This window comes from Nyctereutes procyonoides, unplaced genomic scaffold, assembly GCF_905146905.1.
Source record: "Nyctereutes procyonoides isolate TBG_1078 unplaced genomic scaffold, NYPRO_anot_genome, whole genome shotgun sequence".
NCBI classification, from domain to species: domain Eukaryota; kingdom Metazoa; phylum Chordata; class Mammalia; order Carnivora; family Canidae; genus Nyctereutes; species Nyctereutes procyonoides.
In genome coordinates this window covers 36,064,278-36,081,619 of record NW_026575126.1, presented here as the reverse complement: position 1 = coordinate 36,081,619, position 17,342 = coordinate 36,064,278, and the positions used below count along the sequence as shown (strand labels likewise).

General features: G+C 51.0%; 1 long non-coding RNA gene across 1 annotated transcript; it reads left to right on the top strand.

Moving 5' to 3' along the window:
- The first annotated feature begins 941 nt into the window (after positions 1 to 941).
- Positions 942 to 13,987, top strand: LOC129519589 (uncharacterized). The gene is made up of 3 exons (XR_008666420.1): positions 942 to 1,348; positions 13,086 to 13,302; positions 13,468 to 13,987. It is a non-coding gene; the product is annotated as an uncharacterized LOC129519589 (long non-coding RNA).
- Positions 13,988 to 17,342: the final 3,355 nt, after the last annotated feature.

Below are 17,342 nucleotides of genomic sequence, written 5' to 3'. Positions count from 1 at the left end.
TCCCTAAGCTTCAGTGTACTAATCTGCTAAGTATGATAATGGATACCTCACTGGACTGTTGGGTGGATTAAATAAGATGACGCTTGCAATTGGTACTCTGTCTGACACACAATAAATTCCTAATATTCGTTATTAAAGTACTAGCATATAGTGAAGTAGTTATTTCAGCATTTAAGAATATTGCTTCTAGGGGCACCTGGGTGGCTCAGTGGTTGAGGGCCTGCCTTTGGCTCAGGTCGTGATCCCGGGGTCCTGGGATAGAGTCCCGCATCAGGCTCCCCATGGGGAGCCTGCTTCCCCCTCTGCCTGCGTCTCTGCCTCTCTCTGTGTGTATTTCTCATGAACAAATAAATAAATAAAATCTTTTTAAAAAAGAAGAATATACTATCAAGGGGAGTACCGTGGTTGTCACATAGGTGCTTGACAAATGCTTTTTGAATAAATGAAGTTAGCACATCCACAAGACTGTTCCTGTTTGGAAAGGTATTCCTTTAAGCCTCCCTTCAGTCACTATAAAGAGGACTGTAATATTGTGATTTATTTTATTTTCATTTTTAAAAGTTTATTTATTTTTAGTACTCTCTACATCCGAGGTGGGGCTCAAACTCACAACCCCAAGATCGAGTCTCATGCTCCACCGATTGAGCCAGCTAGGCGCCCCTGACACTGTGATTTGTGATAAATATATATTTGGCGTTCCTCAGTTCCTGACACAGAGCTACTAAAAACCTTGGGCTTTCTTGTGACCCAAAGGAGAAAGGTGTCTTCTGTTATGTTAATGAGATGACTTTTGGCCTTCGCTGAGGCTGGAGGGCTGTTTGCCAGTGGAATCAACCTTGTGACTTGGGGGTTAGAACTTTCAGTCCCACCCCCACATCCCCACTCCCCTCCACTTCTGGGGAGGAGAGAGGGGCTGGAGTTTTAATCAGCAATGGCCAATGATTCAATCAATCATGACTATGTAATCATGTAATCCTCCATAAAAACCCGAAGGACAGGGTTCAGAGAGCTTCTGGGTTGGTGAACACATGGACATTCCGGGAGAGTGACACTCCTGGGAGAGGACGTTGAAGCTCTGCACTCTTTCCTCATGCCTTGCCCTGCGCATCTCTTCCATCTGGCTGTCCCGGAGTTATATCATTTAGTAATAAACCAGTAATCTCGTAAGTGAAATGTTTCTCCAAGTTCTGCGAGCTACTCTAGCAAATTAACTGAACCCAAGGAGGGAGTCCTGGGAACCTCCAGATCTGGAGCCAGTCTGCCAGAAGCCCAGGTGACAACCTAGACTCCTGATCTGTGTCTGAAGGAGGGAGGGGCGACCAGAGCCCTTAACCTGTGGGATCTCCAGGTAAAAAGTGTCAGAATGGAGCTGAACTGTAGGACAGCCGGCTGATGTTAGAGAATTGCTTGGTGGTGTGGGAAAACGCCCACACGTCATTACTGATGTGAATTGTTGGGGTCTGGAGCAAACAGTCAAGAAAGAATTCTTGAGGTGTCTTTGGTACAAAAAGATGGTTTTAATTAAAGTGCAGGGACAGGACCTGTGGTCAGAAAGAGCTGCGCTGGGTGTGTGAGGAGTGACTGATTTATACTTTCAAGCTGGGAGGGACAATGTAAGTCTTGAAGGAATTGGAAGCAAGTTTTCCAGGATCTTGAAGGGTCATGTACTACTGTCTAGTAAACCCTTAGTCATGAGACCCTTCAGATGTATATCAGTGAGCCATACACTTGGAGGAGGCGGGGTACAGATGAAGCTTCCAAAGGAATTTTTATGTTAGAGGAGACTTACATGACCTCCTGGAGGTCAGGCTAATGTCAAGCTAAGGTCGCCTTTTGCTTCTGGCAAAGTATTAACATTGAGGCAGTTGAGTCTCTGGAGGAAGGTCACTCTGCCTGTCTCAAGTACTTGTAAATGGGCTATAAGTTGTAAGGAAGTTTTTTTTTTTTCTTTTTTTCTATATTTATTTTGCGTTTGTTCTCCACATCAGGAATTGGTGTCAGAATCATAAGGACACAGTCTACTCTGACACATGATTGAGACACAAGTCTTTGCCATCTCCCTTGGTCATCACACCCTATAAGGTCATCATGAATGTTTTGTCAGGAGGAAACCACAGCTCATGGAGGCCTAGTGACTTGTCCAAAGTAACACGTAGCAAGTGTCTGAACTAAGCCTCAAACAGAAACCCGGATGTACACTGAAACAGCATAAAATCTTGTCTGAGGTCAGGTGGCCTGACTTACCATAAGGATCCTATGTAGCTAGGGAGCCACAGAAAGATATTCCCAGAACCTGGAGCTTAAGTCATTTTCAAGAGAGTAAAACAGCTAAAAATTAACAAAAATGGATACATTTAGCCATTTATAAAAAGAACCACTCTAAATGATGCTTTGTAAATGTGTAATGAAGAGATCGGGAAATACCTAAGTTCAAAAAAGGTGTCTAAGACCAAAAAGTAGTAAAGAGACTTGCAGCACAATCAATAGTTCTTGAACTGACCTAAGAAAAGGTATGGTCACTGAACTCTGTGGTCTGCCTGGAGCCCAGAAAGAGTGTCTTTAAAGGAAAAAGCCCGTCAGCGCGTCTCTGGTTCCACCTGAAGGAGACATCCTGACTTTGGAGAGAGAGACACTGCCTGGGCCAGGCACAGTTCATTATTTCTAAAGACTTGTGAAAGTGTCCGTTTGCTCTGTGCTCACTGAGCACACTTCTGATTATTAGTTTTCCAGGTTAGCTTGATACCAGAAAAGGCATACCTGGTAGGAACTGTCACCCCGTCGGTTTACATTTGCCTTGGGTTCCTCAGTCTCTTAGGAGTTTAATGACTGTGAGTCAGTCTTGAGCCCTGTCTCAGTTTTATACTGGTTTCAGGTTCATCAGTGTCTTATGAACTAATCATTGAGCCCAAATAATGATGAGTGTGCTTATAGCTCTAACATCTGGAACTGCAAACCAGAGCAAGGGCTATCCCCTGGTCCCCAGCAATGCTGAGAAGGTGCCTCTACCCTGGGAGACACCCCCCGCCCCCCAACATGCATGTAGGATGTCTGTAATGAAGTCCCTCAACATTCAGCCTCCGGTCAAACAGCTGAAGAGTCAGGTGAAGGTCACAGGTCACTTCACGATGCCCTGCCAGGCGCCCCCACCTATGGAAGCACTGGGCTCCCCCAGTAGGGTCAGGAGCTGAGGGGGGCAGTGCAAAATAACACAGGCTGATTGGAAGAAAGTGTCACAGGCACTTGAGGGCCCCAAGGTAGAGGGGGAGAAAAGGGAAGTTTCACTCTTTTCTTCCTGCCTGTGGTCAGACATGTGTGAGCCCTGCTCGTCCCCCTTAAAAGAGCAGGACTCATGAGGCAACAGGTGATGTCAGCGTCTGGGGGACACAGGAGGATTAGTAAATCCTGGAGGCTGTTTCTCACCAGAGAGAAGCCACACAAGTGGCCAGGCCAGGCGAGGCATGGGCCTCCCATTCCACTCAAGGGATGACAGTTCCCTTTTATCTTTTTCTCCCCTCTGGGACTCTGGGAGTGATTGAGATAATTTACCATTTAATGTGGGCAGATGGCTTAATTAAACTAAGTCGAAAGACATTCACAATGGTTCTGGGTGTGTGAACCACTGGGGGGTGGGACCCGGTTCCACCTGCCAGATGTGTCCTCCTCCCCTGCTACTAGGCTTGGTCCTGAGGCGCCACAGTACAGGGTCCCTGCGGGTGGCTTGCTTGGGAATCTAAGATCCCGGCTTCAGAAGCGGGTTCCTCCTGCAGGCTCTGCTGGAGCAGCGTGGGCGGGTCCCAGCCCACCCCTTGGGGAAGACCTCTGATTTGGGGGCGGTCTCCAGGTGTAGGGACAGCAGCCGCCGAAGCCCCTGGCCTTGCTGATCCTCCCAGAGGCCGGCTAGGTGCTGGGTGCTGGGCAGCCAGCCAGGTTGAATCCAGTTCCTTCCCCCAGGGAGTTTATAGCAGGGTGGAGATCCCAAACTCCTGGATTTTTATAGGCAAGAGGAGAATCTAGTCCTTCTAAATTCTATGGATGAGCACGCTGAGACCCAGACAGGGAAGCCAGTGGGTCAACACGAGCAGAGAAGAGGCGTGAGAACCAACCTGTTGGCCTCTGTGCCACGGTCACGCGCATGCACAGTGGGGCTCCTGTACATATTGGGGTGGAGGGGAAACGGAAAGTAGTGCTGCCCTCATCCCTCCTCCCAGCTCCCTTCCCGTATTCCTCAGTTGTTGGGGTTCCTACCCAAAAGAAGGCTGAGTCCTTCCCCATCTCTATGGTTATGTTTGGAGGGAGGAGAGGGAGCCCCCCAAAAGGCAATGAGCTTCCAGGTCCCACCACTGCAGCCTCCAGCCCCGAGCTTTACAGTCTTTGGGGCTGGACCCCAAGGGGCGGCCCCGCATCATTTCCTGGGTGAAATCTGCTTCCACGGCTCATTAACCTATCCCATCTGCAGTTGGCAAGTCTGGGGGGAAGAGACCAACAACAAACCACCGTCCTCTCAATCCCCCTGCCCCCAAACACCTTAAAATGAGTGCTTGGGCCCAGAGCCAGGGGAGTGATGAAGTTTTCTAGACCACAAGGCAACATTTCATGGCTCATTACCTTCATTACTTTGCGGACCAGAAGCCCCCTCGTCACCCCCCACAGGAAGCCTGAGTCTGCCACCTGAGTCTAATGCCCCTGGGAAGGATCTGAGTGACTTGGGCAAGGATGCTCGGGGACCTGTCCTCAGGACTTGCAGCGGTTTGCTTCCAGGAGGACTCCAGAAGCGGCCTAGCTGAGCAGGGAATGTGACACAGGAACTCAGGGGTCTGAGTGGGGCTAGGAGCCACCACATTGGGGATGACAGGGCAGCGGAGCAGACGGTGGTAGCTCAGGGAACCAGGAGATGATGGATAGAATTGTCACATAAAATACAGGGCCACCAGTTAAATTTGAATTTCAGATAAACAGTGAATAATCTCTTAATTTTTTAAAGTGAGCCTCAGCGTGGGGTTTGAACTCACGACCCCAAGATTAAGAGTTGCATGCTCTACCAACCAAGCCAGCCAGGAGCCTTACGAATAATTTCTTAGTGTAAATATATCTGAAATATTCCATGGAACATGGAATATATATTTATACTGAAAAACCATTCATTGTTTATCTGAAATTCAAAGTTAACTGACCATCCTGTATATTTTTTTAAAGATTTTATTTATTTTTTGGGAGAGAAAGAGAGAGGCAGAGGGAGAGAATCTTGGGCAGACTCTGTGCTGAGTGCAGAGCCCAACGTGGGAAATTGATCCCATAACTCTGGGATTGTGACCTGAGCTGAAACCACCCAAGCACCCCAGTCATCCTGTGTTTTATTTGCTAAATCTGGCAGCCCTAACAGCAGGGGATGGACAGCCAGGAGACGGTGGGGCAGTGGACTGCACAACGGTGGAGAGTAGACTAAGGGATGGGGCTGGGAGTAGCAACCAGGGATCCTCCGCTGGTAGACCAGAAATATACCCCACCTGGGACTTAGGTACTGAGAACCTGTTTCCTATCTAAGCCAACTCCCGAGGACCTCTTTCTGCCTTCCCTAAGGTCCCAGGCCCTTAGCTGCCCCCCTGCCACTCTCCCTCTTGGGGTTTCTCTCTGCCTCCAAACTCAGAGGGATGGACTGCCGTCTCCTCACCCCTGCAGCCATCAGGCACAAGTTCCTAGACTCTTGCTGTTTGAAGGGTTTGTGAATACCAGCTTTGGAAGCACACTGGGGGTGAGTCTGAGCGGAGCCTCCCACTAGCTGTGCATCTGGGCATGTAATTCACTACTCTGAGCCTTGGTTTCTGAGAAATGGGGGTAAAAAGAGAGCTGACCTGTTGTGATCACCTAGTGGGTTAATGTCTACAAAGCTGTAAGAACATAGCATTCAGTAAATGATAGTTTAAAATGCCTAAAGCCCTCTAATGACTACAGGGAACCAGGGAAGGGATAATAAAAAATAATAAACACAGGAAAGTTCCGCAAGTACTCACTCACAGCCATTACATGTCTTTTAGAAATAATGGAAACCCTCTCTCCCACAGTCCCCTCTGAGAGCCTAGAGCAGAGTTCACTAGAGCCCCTTTCCTCCTTCCTTTCCCTCCTTCCCCAGGGCTGCTGTATCCTGCATTAGTCTCGAAGAGGAGCGGTGGATTAGGGTCCATTCACCCCTGCAGCCAAGCGGGCAAGGTGCTTCCTGGGGAGACCACAAGTCGGGAGGCTCCTCATTCATTCAACAATTTTTACTGAGCTTGTATGTAGTGGGAATAGACGAGTGAATGAGACAGACCTTGCCCTTGCCTTCGTGGACCTTACCATCTGGCTGAGGGGCTCCTCTGCTCGCCTCTCCCAACCCCAACCATCTTCCCTCGAGTGCTTTGGAGCCTGGCAGAGCAAACTGGCCAGCGTTGGAATGCTGCCTCTGCCCGGTGGGAAGTGGCTGTGCCATGGTTAGCCAGCCTTCAGCTCATCGGGGGAGTTGCGGGGTCGATCAGTGGGGTCTGCCGTGGGGGCCGTGGATCTGAACGTTGGACATTTCCCTGCATTCCATCTGGGGACAGAAGCTTATAGCATGGATCTTGTTATCTTTGTCAGGACTGTGAGTTCAAGCCTCCAGGGGGAATTAAATTACTCCAGGCCACAGCTCAGGGGAAGGTGCATCTTTAGGGCCGGCAAACCTAAGTCCCGAGGGAGAAAAGAACTGGACAGAGAAGGAAAATGGCACTCCTGGGATGCAGGCATGGCTGACTGATGGGAACAGAGTTCACCGGATGAGAGGGATGTGGCCGTGAGGAAAGGCTGGTGACAAGTGATGACCTAGCTGGCTGCGCAAGTGAGGCCATCATGGACTCTGTCCCCACCCCCGGGGAGCTTCTCTAACTTGGAATGGCTTTCTTGATAACCAACGTTCTGCGGGTGCTGGGGATGACAAATAAGGTGGCAGCAGATGGCCCTGGCCTTGGCTTAGAAGATGAGCCCCACGAGGTAGCAACCAAAGCAGATTTCTTCTTGGTACCCGAGACAAGTGCCTTGGGCCTTGCCATCAAAACTTAGGACGTCCCAATTGCATGTGCTTATGTGAGTTATCAATACTCGTGCAAAAAGGCAGATATTTTTATAGCTGAAAGGAATTTAGAGATCGTTCATTTCAAGGTTTCTCAATCTAGACCCTATTGACATTTTGAGCTGAATAATTTTTTTGTTCCCAGAGGCTGTCCGGTGTACTGCAGGATGTTTAGCAGCATCTGCACATGTCAGTAGCATGCCCACTCCACCATAGGGTTAAACCAAAAATATCGCCAGATGCTGCCAAATATCCCCTGGAGAGCAGTCGCCCCTGGGCAAAAACCACTGACTCAAGTCATCTCAATTTATGGATAAAGAAACTGAGGTCCAGAGAGGTGACCTGCCCAAGGCAACGTGGGCTTCTTCTTTGATGGTTCTCCCTGGAGAATTTGTCTATAACCCCCTATACACAGAGAAAGGGTCTTGTTCATTTTCACCTAATGTAATCATATAACGTACAGTACAACTATGTAAAAACTTTGATTTTTTTATAAGATTTTATTTATCTATTCATGAGAGACACAGAGAGAGGCAGAGACACAGGCAGAGGGGGAAGCAGGCTCCATGCAGGGAGCCCGACGCGGGACTCCATCCCAGGTCCCCAGCATCACGCCCTGAGCCGAACGCAGACGCTCAACCACTTAGCCACCCAGGTGTCCCTATAAAAACTTTTAGAGTTAACTTACATTTAATCAGCAGCCTGCAGTTGCTCCTGTACCCTCTCTCAGGGCAGGGTGGGGGTGGGGGTGTTAGGGTTGGGCCTTTCTCAATATTGCTTCACATTCAGACCTTCTTGGAATGCAGTTTAGAACAAAATGTGCCAGGCTTTAAAGATGGAAACTGTCCCTCTCAACCCTCAGGGCAGCACGCCTGTCTTGAATGTCAGACTACCGGCCTCGGTATCAAGGGCGAAGGCTGGAGCTAGGTTTCATTGGGAAGAAGAAACTCCAAGGTTAGTAGCAGCCGGGTTATTTCAGGGGCGGAGGAGGTGACTGAGTCAGAAACGTGGTGGGCTGTCCATTTCACCAATAAATCCTATTTTCCTTCTCCCAAAGAAAAGAACATCCCTCTGTTAATTTGTCAGGGCTCGGAATCGCCCATGGCATTAAAAGTAGCACGAGGAATAGCATTACATTTCTATTATCTTCCTAATGCAGGCAGCAAGACGTGCTCCCGCTACGTTAGTTCACATTTCCAGCTAAAAAGCAAGCAATTTCAAAGGCATTTTGCTGGCCCTGAACATTTTTAATGATGTGTTTTTTTCTTGACTTCACTTATAATATCAGCCCTATCAAGTGAGTCTAAGCCCCTATGGAAACTATTTCAAGCAAAAAGAGATGGCTAAATTTAGTTTTTGCAGGGGGTTGGCGGGGGCGGGGGGTAGGTAATGCTGAAAGCAGAGGCTTCAGAGGAAAAGGAGAGTTTATAGGTCCTTTGCAGTTTAGTTGGACTTGAGTGTGTAAGTAATTTAAAATGTGTGAGCTGTACTGGTAACTACACATGACCCACGTCTCAGCACTATTGAGGACTTACTGGGAACAGTAATGGAGTCACTTTTGCACCCACCCACCCCCGCCAGGTCCGTGTTTGTCAGTCTTTGGCTTGTCTTTGGCTTGATGACACAATGCACTGTTTCTGCATGAGATATTAAGCTGTTGGGCCGTTAGGACACTTGTTTCCACGCTGCTTTGAATACAAAGTGTCCTGCTCTCTCCGCCTAAAATGATCCTCTTGCATTTAGATGCGCTACAGGACTATCTCATGCCAACCAACCTCCTAAGAGATTGATGGTAAATCAGAACTGTCTTGAGAAATGTCACTCCCAAACAGCCTGGAATCCAGAGTTGCCTGGACAGTATTGAAACAGAATTTGGGGACAGGAGATTGGTTTATGCTCTTAATGGTCAAGATATTGTGTCACAGGAGCCAAGTACCTGCATCTCCGCTCTAGAAGAACTCCTGCCAAGGAGTCTAGGTACCCATGGTGGCTGCTTAGAGCGCCCCAGCCTTTTGACAGAGCTAATGCTCTTTGGCCTTATTTGCTCGAACACCATCAAAACCACCCCAATTTATTTTAACTCATTCTTCATGTGCACAGATCACAAAGCAAACATTCAATTCTTACTGACATTTTAGTGTTAGGATATTCAGGTCCTCTCTACAACTGGTTAGACCCTCAAATCCAGATGACTCTCTCGGAAAACTTAGAGTGTCCAGTGAACTTGGGGATGACTGGTCTTGCTGCTGACTCTACTCCCAGCTGAGTGGCTTTAGCTCTAACTTCTAGGGCACCTCTCTCTAGAGACATCACTCACCCACACCCAGAGTGTGTATGCTTTGAGTTCTTTTCCCAGCATGGATTTCAGTGGTTTCACCCACATTCCTCACCCCTTCTGGGCCTCCTTATGTGACCCAGGAGCTCCAGGAGCACATATTTCCCCCAAATGTACTGGTCAGGACCAGGTTGGCCATCAGTAGACAAAGAGGAGCAGAATAGTCCAAACCCACAGCCCAGACCCTCTGGCCAATTAATTTTCCAGTTACCTCCTGAGTGCTGAGGTCTTCACGAGTCCCAATGGGAGGTGGGGTGGGGGAACAATATTCCAGGGTTTCTGTTGTTTTTTTTTTTTTTTTTTTGACCCTTCTCACAGAAGAAACTGACGTAGAGATAAATAATTCACACAGAAGAGAGACCATAATCAAGGCTGGGTTGCAGTACCAACCAAGTGCTAACATGTTTGTCTCCCTTACTAAAAACTCTGAGAAGAAAATGTGCCTTATTTCTCTGTTTCCTCAGCCCTGAGCTGAGGGTCAGGCTCACATTTGCTCACAATCAATGTTTATGGAATGAACGAAGAGGCCAGCTGAGGAAACCCGGAGCACTTACTCTCGAGGGACCAGGCCAAGTACATGAAAGACACTTTCTCCCTCTAACTAGATGCCCTTTTTCAGTGCCTGGGCTCCTTTTCTTCAGAAGACTTTCTGTGCAGTTACAGAAATGGAGCGTTCCCCTTTCCTCTCCTCACTCGGCTCCTTAATGGTCTTTCATTCTAAATCTCCACAGGGAGACTTAGATAGACACCATCACCGGCTCCAAGGCCATCCCCTGGAGATTTGTGAGCAAGCATTTTTATGATACATGAAATCAGATTATATGAAGATAAAGGCATTTTAGGATGGATTTGCTGGATGCTAAGGAAGGAAAGCACTCATGCAAGCCAAAATAAAGGAGGTAATTATTGTACAGTTCTAGTGCAGCTCAGGAAAATAAAGTATAGCTCAATCTCTTGGAAATTGGATCTGGAAAATTGGAACTCTAGGGCTCCAGGCGGACATTCTCTGTGATTCTCTTTCTCTGGGGCCTCTATAGTGTCTCATCTATTTACACTTTTGCGCCATATTCCTCATTCCAGCTTATTCAAAAAGCTTCTCGGCCTCCAGATAACCTTGGCTCTTCATAGCTTTGGTTGCTAGGTGAAGTCCCCAACTCTATAAAACCTTTGAATTCTGATTGAGTTCTGGTTCTCTAGCACTCATTTAAAACTCTCGAGTGGGTGAATCTGATTGGTTACCAACCAGCCAATAGATTGTTCAACACTAAGACAGCTCTGATTCTGACACAGTCAGCTGTAGCTGGGGATCTCATGGAACAAATATGGCAGCTTGGGCCTGTATGACCAGTAGAGTTGATAGACTAAGACAGATGAGACAGAGACAGAGACACAGAGAGATAGATATATCCAGGTACCTCAGAACAAAATTACTATGTCAGGTCAGTTTGGAGGTCATCAAAAGTCCGTAATTTTAGGGAAAATTGTGTCAGGTAATGGGGATCTGTCCGGGTCATGCTGTTGACAAGTCAGAGGAATGTAGGGTAATTATGAGTGATTACGCAGTGTAAGCTTCAGGCCACTGTTAGCCTTTTATGTGTAAGCAGAGCCTCCTCCTCCACCACTAGCTGCCTCCATCAGCCACTGTACAGCTGTCAGCAAGAGGGAAGATTCCCGAAGCATGTGTTGGGACAGCCTCCTCTCCCACTCCAGAGCCCACCCCCTCCTGCCATACCCTAAACTAGAAACAGCCCCACATGGTTGTGTGCTTCCTGGCAAAACTGGGCCTAGATGTTTCCAGGAGCAGCTAGCCCACTTTTTTGTTGGAATGGTTTTCTAAAGGAGACAGATGCCCATTTGCACCACACTCACAGGCTGAAACCCATGTAACCAGAGGCAACACCAGTGTAGGCATTTTGGCTAGGAATGCACCAATCCAAACAGATCTGGGCTCATTTTTAGCTTTTTGCTTTTCAAGAGCTTTCTAGACTAGATTTTCCTGATGAGTTGATAGGATTCTGGATTAAAAACTGGTCTTAAAAGAGTCCAGAGGAGAGACACTTGGGTGGCTCAGTGGTTGAGCATCTGCCTTCAGCTCAGGGAGTGATCCTGGGGTCCTGGGAATCGAGTCCCACGTTGGGATCCCCTCAGGGAGCCTACTTCTCCCTCTGCCTGTGTCTCTGCCTCTTTCTGTGTCTCTCATCAGTAAATAAAGCAAATCATTAAAAAATAAATTTAAAAAAAAAGGGAGGGGAGGGATCCCTGCGTGCCTCAGTGGTTTAGCGCCGCCTTCAGCCCAGGGCCTGATCCTGGAGACCCTGGATCAAGTCCCACGTCGGGCTCCCTGCATGGAGCCTGCTTCTCCTCTGCCTGTGTCTCTGCCTCTCTCTCTGCCTCTGTGTCTCTCATGAATAAATAAATAAAATCTTAAAAACAAAAAAAAAGAGTCCAGAGGAGTGTCTGGGTGAAGCGTCTGACTTCAGCTCAGGTCATGATCTCTGCGTCCTGGGATGGGCTCAGCTTGGGCTTCACACTCAACAGGGAGTCTCTTTGTCCTCTGCCCCTCCCGTCATGCCCAACTCCCCCCATCCCTGCCTGTGCGTGTGCATACTCTCTTTCTCAAATAAGTAAAATCTTTTTTAAAAAAAGATTTTATTTCTTTATTCATGAGAGACACAGAGAGAGAGGAGAGACCCAGGCAGAGGGAGAAGCAGGCTCCACACAGGGAGCCCGGTGCAGGACTTGATTCCAGGACCCCAGGATCATGCCTTGAGCCAAAGGCAGTCGCTCAACCACTGAGCCACCCAGGCGTCCCTCAAATAAATAAAATCTTTACAAAGAAAAGAAAAGAAAAAGAGTCCAGAGACTGGGCTGTGGTTTATTCTTTACTACTTTAGCAGTGTGACCATGAGCAAGCTCCTTCCCCGCCCTGGGCCTCAGAGAGCTCACCTGTGGGGAGGAGGAATTTGGAGCAGATGATCCACCTCTAAGGTTTTTCCTTCTTGACAGCCCGTTACCCATCCTGTCCCAGGGCCACACAGCAGCCCCAGGAGCACAGCCTGAACTCCCAGCTGCGCCCACCTTTGCAGGTTTCATTCCTCTCTTCTCTTGGCAAAATGTCCCCGCTCCGGGGGGTGGGGCCTGGGGCCTGGCCAGCCCGCCTCACGGGAACAGAATACCTTGGACTCCGGGGAGCCCGGGAGCCCACTGCCCCCCACGCCCCGCTGGAGCCCTTCATCCCGCTCAGCACCCCAGCTGTCAGTCCGCGGGGCTGCCCCTGCACCTGCGGAGACCCCGCTGCCGGCCGCAAGGGCTGCGGGGGCTCGGGCGGGCCTCCTGCACTCAGGCCCTCGGGGACCACTCTCCAAGCTCTCCTCGCAGTTCCTGGGCTCCCAGCCCCCGGGGAGCAGCTCCTCCCACCGAAGAATCCCTGCACACCGCGGGGACTGGGGACCACTCACAGCACCTGCAGGTAGGGCGGGGATCCGGGGACCCGGCTATCGCCAAGAGAGGCGGCGGGGCAGGCCCAGAGGGGTGGCCGGTAGGCACGGCTGCGTGTCCGCAGGGCAGCTGCTTGAAGCACATTTGGGGTTGGGTTTTTGAATCCCAGAGTTGTGGTCCCAGGTGAGCGTCCCAGGTGAGCCGGGCTGGGGCATTGGTACCTCTGTCCTCTAGACGCGGCTGCCACCTGGAGAGCGCTCACGTTCATTCGTTCCCCTACACGAGCGAGCGAGGAGCGAGGAGCGACGGAGACCCAGCGAGGCCCTGCCCGCGCTCAGGGTAGGTCACAGGAATCAGCGGCCCCCACGTCCTGCCTCCAGGACTGCCGCTCACTCGAGAGGAAGAAGCACAGACACACATCATCAAAGTAGCAGGCAGCCCGGCCCGTGGGGTGAGAGGAGGGAGAGCGGGGTGGGGGGCGGCACCGGGAGCCCCGGGAGCCCCGGGGACACCTGGGTTCCTCTCTGGCTGGTAGGGGTGCAAAATAATACAGCCACTTTGGAGAACAGTTTGGCAGTTTCTTGAAAGTTAAATATGTACTTACCTTACCGTTCAGAAATCCCCGGCCTGGGTATTTCCCGGAGAGATGAGACACGTGTCCACAGGAACCTCCGTGCGACTCTACAGCGACACTACTCATCGTTGCCTGAAACCGGAAAGAGCCCGAACGTCCCTCAGCTGGTGAATGGCAAGCAGACTGTGGTCCGGCCCGACCCTGGAATACTACGTAGCATTAAAAAAGAGGAGACTAGTGACACGTGCAACACCGAGGATTTGTCCTTGATAGGATTTGAGTCAGGGAGGCCGGGCTCCAGGTTCCATTTGTGTGACATTCTGGAAAAGGCAAAATTCCAAGGGAGGAAGTGAACCCATCCAGACCGGTGGTGGCAAGAGGCTGGGGTGGGAGGCGGGCCTGACCACAGGGGTGAGTGAAAGAACCTTTGGGGGGTGGACGTGCTCTGCATCCTCATCGTGGTGGTGCTTGTGTGACCACATGTATTCGTCAGAACTCACGGAACCGTGCACTAAAAAGCATATTTTGCTCTGTGTAAATTATGCCTCAATAAAACTGGGGAAAAAATATCATGTGGTTTAGCGACAACGTTATAGGAAGGTCTAGGGGGCATTTGCTCCCTCAGGAGGCAGCGCTGACAGCGGAAGGCGCAAGGAGGTTCAAAATGGCAACTGAACACAGAGGGCCACGTCCTGCTGCAGGGAGACGTGAGACAGTGGCTGCGGCCACAGCCTGACCCTGAGGGGCTGAAAGGATGTTTCACTATCCAGGGAAAGAGGCGGGAGCCAGATTCTGAATCTATTTAGGAGTGTGCTTACGTGGGGGCACGGGGGGATGGAGGTGTCTGGAAGGTTCAGATTCAGGCAGGACATGGAGGCAGTGACGGAACAAAGGCTGGCCTTGTCCAAGCTGAACCCACGCGCGTGAGCGCAGCACTGAGCCGGAAACGTACTTACACGCCTGGAGCTTACCAGTTTGCTTCAGAGAAACCCCCAGACAGCCACTGCAGTATCGATAGCAGACAAGCAAACACGACGTTGTTCTGCGGCAGAGTGAGCCTGAAGCAGGCCTGATGCGGGGTCGAGCAGCAGCCCCACGGGTCCCCAAGCCCTCGGCTCCCAGGAAGCTGGTGCCCCCGTCCCAGCAAAGCCCGGTGGCGCAGGCGCCCAGGCCGCTGGCAGCCAAACAAGTGACGAGTAGCAGCCGTCCCCAAGGGCGCTGCCTGCAGAGGTTTGCAGGCTGCTTGCGAAGGGGGAGCCCCAGGGACCCGCGGGGCTCCTGCATTTGTTTTCCTGCAGGCCCCTTGGCAGCGGCAGCTGCTGGCTCAGCCTGCCCAGCAAGCCAGCAAGCCGAGGAGAGAAAGTCGGGTGCCCCAGGGGAACTAATCGTGAGATGGGGAGGGGGGCCTCAGAAGGAGCAAACATCCCCATGACAACAGTGCATCGAGGCGTGGGGTCCTTGGGGGCCCAGGGAACCTAGGATTTCAGGGATCTCCTGCTATTGGGGTCGTTTGGGATACAAACGCCAAAGGACACCAGGGAAAGAAATGGGGTCCAGCAGGGCCAGGCTCGCCACACCAGCTGTGGCAGGTACAGAGCTGAGAGCAGAGACCGGATGGGGTTGGACTCCAGGGGTTCAAGCCCAGCCCTGCCACTTAGGGGATCCTGCTCAGAGGAGAGGTACAGAACGCCCTTCTGACTCTACTTCCTCATCGCAGGACGGGGGCAGGGCTGCTGGGGAGGCAAATGAGCTGTCCCAGGGTGACCCAGCTGACCGCGAGGTCTCCGTAAGTGTAGCGGCCAGCACGGCTTGTGTTCGTGACCATCTCCAAGGAGTCCAGACTCGTTCCCAGGCGGCACTTCTGTGTGCCACCCGGTTCTTCTGCACTTGGCCTCCACCCTCCTTGCTCAGCCCTCTAGGGTCCTGCCCTGTGCCTACCAAGCTCCCAAGGGCCATTCAGCCCCACGCAGCCCGGCCCAGAGCTCCCCACCCGCGGCCGTGAATCCGGAGGACACCAAGCCTGGGCTTGCAGCCCTGACCGCACCCTAACTTACGTGCTCTTCCTCATTTCTGCCCCTGTTCCACGGAGCTGCTGGGGGTGGCGTGACTGCACGTAAGCATTAGAGTGCTCGCATCCAGCTGGAGCTCGGGAGCACAGTGCAGGAGCCAGTCCCATGGCATCCTAGCTAATACCTCGCACCACCAGCCGAGTATCTCTGTTTTCAGGAGGAGAGGGTCTAGTTCTGGGCAGCACCTTAGCTGTCCTGTCCCCACCCAACCTCCAGCCCTGTCCTGGAGCCCTGTCCTGGCTCTGAGTTCTCCGGGGTCCAGAACAGGCTTCCCTGGTGCTAAATGGAAGGTGGTCGACTTGAGCTCTCTCCCCAGCCCGCGGGGGTGACATGTCTACATTAAGCATTGTTGGGATCCAAGGAACTCAAGCAGCCAGGAGAACAGCGTGGGGGGATCAGGCCCAGGGCTGCCTGGGGAGAGGGGCCCGCTGATTCAGTTGGGCAGCGCTCTCTGCCCCTCTGGGCTCTGGCTGCAGTCCTCTTTCTGGGGCCTCAGGTTCTGATGGCTACGGGCTGTCCTCTGCTGGAGCAGGGGATGGGGGGCTCTTGTTTGTCTGCTTGCTTCTGTTGCTCTAGACCCAGGAAGCCTGAGCGGTCTACTGGTTACTCATCAGACACTTGGGAACCTGTTTCCCAAGGCTTCCAACCTAGGAGAGCTTAAACACTGTAAGAGAGATTTTTCTAGGGACTTTTGAAGAGTGTGGGGGAAGGGGCTGGGTACAAGAAGTTCTTGTGTAGTGTCAATAAATTATGCTTTGATACTGCAACTGTCTTTGTGCCTTATTTTCTTTCTCCTTTTTTTTTTTAACATCAAGTCCCCATTTAGAATTATAATCTGCCTCAGTTGTACTAAAGGCAACATGAGAAAGATACATTCCCCCCCAACTCGTGTGACCAGGGAGAGTGGTGCTCAAAGGAAAGGCAAAACCCACAGGCAAAGAGATGCTTGCACAGTGCCCTCCTCAAATGAAGATGCCCCCATTGCCTCCTCACTTGAAGCTCAGAAGAGTCAGGGTTTGTTTTAGGAAGGGAGACTGTTGAGACTCCTGAATGGCTCAGTCAGTTAAGCATCTGACTTTTTTTTTAAAGAAGATTTTATTTATTTATTCATGAAAGACATAGAGAGAGGCAGAGACACGAGCAGAGGGAGAAGCAGGTTTCCCACGGGGAGCCCGATGGGGGACTCGATCCCAGGACCCTGGGGTCATGCCCTGAGCCGAGGGCAGATGCTCAACCCTTGAGCCACGCAGGAATCCCAAGCATCTGACCCTTGATTTCAGCTCAGATCATGATATTAGGGTTGGGAGATCGAGCCCCAAGTTGAGCCTGGCATGGGCTGTGGAGCCTGCTTAAGATTCTCTCTCTCCCTCTCCCCTTCCTCCCCTGCCCCTTTTGGGGTGGGGGTGGAATGGAAGGGAGACTGTTGCCTTACAGGCCTTCATTTCTTTCCCAAAGTAGTCTCCCCACTGGAAAAGCTGTGTTTCTTAGTCTGTGTGTAACACTGGATTTGGGGACCATTTGTCCCTGATCTGAAATGACCCCCTCTAACTGGACTCCCTTATGTAAAGGCCACCTTGAACCCAGGACAACCTGGCCAGATAATAGCTCTGTTTGGAGTGGCCCACATATTTCTGGACGTCTGTCTACATGTCTGTGTTGCCCAGACGTGCTCCTTCTTAGCCCCAGTAATCCTTTCTGGACCAAGGGTGCCAAAGTATCACTCTGTCTCCAGGGGCAATTGTAGAGGGCCCAGGAAATGCCAGCCATAGAACGTAAACAGCCCTAATATTAGCCCAGGAGTGTGGATGTGTTCTTCCAGCAGGTGTATGTGGGGGGGGGGGGCTCTTA